This window comes from Choristoneura fumiferana, chromosome 14, assembly GCF_025370935.1.
Source record: "Choristoneura fumiferana chromosome 14, NRCan_CFum_1, whole genome shotgun sequence".
NCBI lineage: Eukaryota > Metazoa > Arthropoda > Insecta > Lepidoptera > Tortricidae > Choristoneura > Choristoneura fumiferana.
The window spans coordinates 18,153,077-18,157,949 of record NC_133485.1 but is presented as its reverse complement, the minus strand read 5'-3'; the positions used below and the strand labels follow the sequence as shown (position 1 = coordinate 18,157,949).

At 34.8% G+C, this 4,873-nt stretch overlaps 1 long non-coding RNA gene across 2 annotated transcripts; it reads left to right on the top strand.

Annotated features, from left to right (window-relative positions):
- The first annotated feature begins 529 nt into the window (after positions 1-529).
- Positions 530-2,970, top strand: LOC141435334 (uncharacterized). 2 transcript variants are annotated; one of them, XR_012452133.1, is made up of 3 exons: positions 928-1,836; positions 1,922-2,010; positions 2,677-2,970. It is a non-coding gene; the product is annotated as an uncharacterized lncRNA (long non-coding RNA). The 2 variants fall into 2 exon arrangements; XR_012452132.1 differs by having other exon boundaries at positions 530-2,010.
- Positions 2,971-4,873: the final 1,903 nt, after the last annotated feature.

Sequence of the window (4,873 nt, the reverse complement as noted above, 5' to 3'; positions counted from 1 at the left end):
CGCTAGTCAGAAGGCAAATGACAACTATACTTTAAAGTTGCGTTAGCGTTAGCGAGCACCTCGCAAACTATTGCGAACTTCGATCATCAATACGTAGTATCGTTCATCAAAGATTGCGAACGTGAAAGTCGGTAGGTACCCACACTCGCAATTGTTCGTCTCAAACATTACGCAGTCGAAGTGAGTTGCTATTCTATTCGAAAAGTGAACCGTACTCGTACGTACGTACGTACGTTTCGGTCACAAAATACGTCTCGATCGCGTTTGCGTTAAAATCTTAATTTGTATGGAAACACGAACAGCGCCTCTAGCGGCACGTTTGCGCAACAACTTTTGCGAGTGTAGGTCTGCTTGTCAAATTAACGTAAACTATTTCGTCCGCGAATCGTAAAGTTAACGTAAACCCGATCGACTCGACTAATCAAAACGAATGGGGATGCCAGATGTTTCAGGTTTCGCGGGATTCTCCCGAATTTTAGTATGTCCTCCCGACTCCCAACAAAGTCAAAAAAAATCAACAATACAAAGACTCTTTATTGTACACCAGAAATAACAACTACTAACAACAACCACAACACCTACAACAACAACAACTTCATTTTATAAAACAATAATTTTAAGTTCCAAATGCTTGCACTGAATGACATCAAATCCCTTTTCTTGGCATAGTACCTAACACCCAGTAACAGCCGTGATGCAAAGAATTTTAAAAAATCACGGTTTTTTTTAAGCATTTTTTTACTGATTGTTTTCCTGGTTGTAGTAAATGTGAAAAAAAATACTTTATTTAAGAATTATTTGATCTTGCCATGATAGCGGGTAAATGGTGAAAAGGGACAAAAATGTAATATACATACTTATATGAACAGTAACACGATATTTGAGTAAAAAATAAATGACGTAGGTAACAAGAAAACCGTTTTCTGATTTATTTATTTATTTATTTATGTAAACACTAGCTGTTGTCCGCGACTCCGTCTGTGTAGAATTTGTTTAGCACCATCCCGCGGAAATTATGCAATTTTCGACATTAAATGTATCCCATGTTCTTTTCCGAAGACTCAAACTATTTGTATTCCGAATTTAATCTTAATCGGTTCAGCGGTTTAGACGTGACGAGGTAACAAACAAACCGACTTACAAACTTTCACATTTATAATATTGGTGGGATTTCTCTCGCAGCAGACAAAATGTTAAATGGTTTTGTTTTTAATATACTTACTTATATTTGAATTTATTATTGTTTCTCCCGTCCAAAGTACCAAAATCCCGATAAATCGTTATTTTTATCGATAATAGGGTCATTCGATCTGGCAACCCTACCTAACTACAAAACAAATGTCAGACTGACACCGCCCTAATTTACATCGTCTCAGTTCAAGAAAAAACTTAAATGTTATTACATATATTATTTGGTCGCGCTGTCATCGTTGTAAAGTGGATGCTCCATAGATGTGAAGCTGGAGGAAGATGCTTGTGATATCATGGACGGAATTTCGCACCAAAGTGCCCATACTCCATAGTTATAGACCATAGTTTAGTATACAGCACATACTGCAGTACTTGGAACTTCTTCAGGCGGAATGGATGGCGACTCCATAGAACAGCTGGTCGTGCAGGGAGGAGTGGAAGGAATCAGGTTGCACGTCAGGTCACCTCTGGACTGACCAAGTGAAGGCCACTGTAGAAAACCAAAAAGACAGTTTGCCAACAGAGAGATATGGTAGGAGATCGTACGAAGAGCTGTCCGCCTCTACCCATGACGCGGACGCATCAATATGCCTACGCCTGGTCTGCCAAGAGCGAAACGACAAAGAATAAAGTTTCATACTAATGGTTTGAAAATGTCATTCAAATACAATTGGTTGACGTTGACACTTCAGGTGGCATCGTTTTTTAAATTGAGATCCGATTTTTCCAGATAGAATACATTGTTCACTATTGATACCATGCACAAACTATGGGCTTGGACTTTAATTAACATATTGTGTCACAACTGTCAAGTGAGAAGTAAGTAAACATTGTATGGTCAAACAAATTGAATCATGACCCAGGGTGGAACCTTTTTATAATCAATTTCACTATGATTTTCTTGACAAAAGTATGAGATGTCAACATGACATTAGTAGCACAAAGGTTCCACCCTGAGTCATGATACAAATTGTGCGACTTTACCTAATAATTTCACTGAAATCTCATGATATTTGTTAGACAATTCTGGATGATGATTTCAATTATTGTAATAGTTTTCAGTTAAAAATTAACTTGCTTGTTTCAGAAATGAGGTTTTGTGCCATAACCCATGAATTTCTTCTTATGGCAATTATACACTTATTTCATTATTATTTTCTTTTGCCACCATGCTTTTAGAAATCTGTAGAATTTGCAATCAGTATTCTTGCTTGTGTTTTTGTAATTCATAAGAACACATCATGTTAGGACCATATTTATTTACTCATCCTCGCCCAAACTAAGCATTGACTATGGATACTAGGCAACGGATAAACATACTTAATAATATAAAATCATTTTTATTTATAGGTATAGATAATACAAATTTCATATTAACATTTTCTACTATCATGGAACTCAAGAGTAACACAATATGTTAATCAATCAGGCATTCCTTCTAGATTAACAAGTAAAAGTTGTCAATTCAACAATTTTTTTTTTCAGATAAATTGAAATGCTCACCTATTCTCAAGATACTGTAAACCTCACAAGGACTAAGAAATGCACTGAGAAATTGAAAAGAGATGCAGCGGCGGCCTTAGGGAGTGGCGAACAGGGCAATCGCGCAGGGGCCTCGCGCAACAACTTAAGCTAATTAAAAAAAATATAGATTTTTTTAACTATATAGACCTGCTGCCCGGGGCCTCGCAATGGGTAAGGCTGCTGCTGAAGAGATGTTATTGAATATTTACATTTACTTACCAGTGATGCTTAGATTAAAATTTGTTTGAAATCTTGCCTTCTTTGTTTTATTTACATTCCATGTCTATAAAAAAGATATATTGAACCAGGTTTCTGGGACAGCATTTCCGGAGCGAGCGACGGAGGAATTTTTAAAACTCGAGCCTATCAGTCTCTAAGGACTGAACACACCTGTGATATAGGTAGTGCCACCAGAGTTGAGTTCACACACACAAGAATATATGTTGCCTATGTAATGACATCAGATTTCATTTTATTTTTCGATTTTCCATGTATGAAATGTGATTTGGTGCTGGATGATAGAAGCGATTTCAACTACAGAATAACAGTTAACTTGAATAATTATTTACCTACTTACATACTTTATTATGGACAGTAAACTACCTAATTATTTTTATAGGCTACTTTTTATCCCAATATTCCCATGGAGTAAGGATTAAATCTTGAAGTTTCAACCACTGGGTTTAGTCATGAAATTTATTTAACTTTAAAATAATTTATTAAATGTGATTTGGTGCTGGATGATAGAAGCGATTTGAACTGCAGAATAACAGTTAACTTGAATAATTATTTACCTACTTACATACTTTATTATGGACAGTAGACTATCTAATTAGTTTTATTGGCTACTTTTTATCCCAATATTCCCATGGAGTAGGGATTAAATCTTGAAATTTCAACCACTGGGTTTAGTCATGAAATTTTAATGAAATTTATCTTTTCAAATATAATTTTTTTAGATAAATAAATTTTTTAAATAGATAATTATCAAAATTGCTGTATTATTATTATTATTATTTCATTTAAACTGCAAAGTTGTTGTTGCAAGTGCAACTAATCAGTGTTACAGACTTATAATAAGTTCCTTTACTAATACTTCAATAGAAGTATTAAGATTCTTTACTAATTACTACCACTTCTTTCATTCTTTCCACCATTTTCACCCCTTGTAAAGAAACAAGTGCAAAAAAAAACAATACTTCCATTGAACAAAAAACTAAGTACAATATTACACAAAACATTGATTTTCTTGGAAGATATATGATGAAGCTTTGAGGGGGTAAATAAAAAAAACAAGTTTAAGATTTTAAAGAAACTTGAAGGCATAAAATCAGTTTTATTACACTTATCAAATTTAAGTTTTTGTCAGAAACGTAATCCATACTTATATTATAAATGCGAAAGTGTCTCTGTCTTTTTGTTAACTCTTCACGCTTGAACTGAATGATTAATTTAAGATAGTTCGAGTCCCGGGGAATCAGATTTTTATCCTGGAAATACACATTACCCGTGCAAGAGTGATAAACAAATTCTGGTCAGACAAAATCACAGGTGAAAACTAGTTTAAAACAAACTACCTTAACTAATTACAAACAAATAAACTTAGAAATGGGAAATTAGACTTACAATTTTAAAACAACTTGTGTTTAAAGTAAGTTAAAAACCTAAAGCTTGTAAAAAAACAATAATAAACATTTGTGCACACTAATATTATTTTTCTGCTTTAGGCAATTGTATATTAACAAGGATAATTTGTATAATAAGATTAGAAGTTGAGCACAGGGCAGACATCTTGTGTAGCTTTGTAAATAGAATATAATACATATGAAAGGATTTGAAGAACAGATGGCAACCACAAACTGGAAGATACTGCAGCCCTCCCACTAGGTAGACCAGTAATGTCGGGAAAATTGTGTTGTTTTACAATCTTCATTCAACAGTTGGACCCCTTCTGTTTTTGGTGTATGATCCAGATCCATGCAGTCTCCTCCTAAGAAAATATCAATTGACAATATTAGATAGGCAGTCACTGACTGAGTCTATAATTTAATTTTTGCAGGTGGTAGGACCTTGTGCAAGGTCCGCCCGGATTGCTACCACCATCTTGCTTGCTAATCCTGCTGTGAAGCAGCAGTGCTTGCGCTGTTGTGTTTCGGGG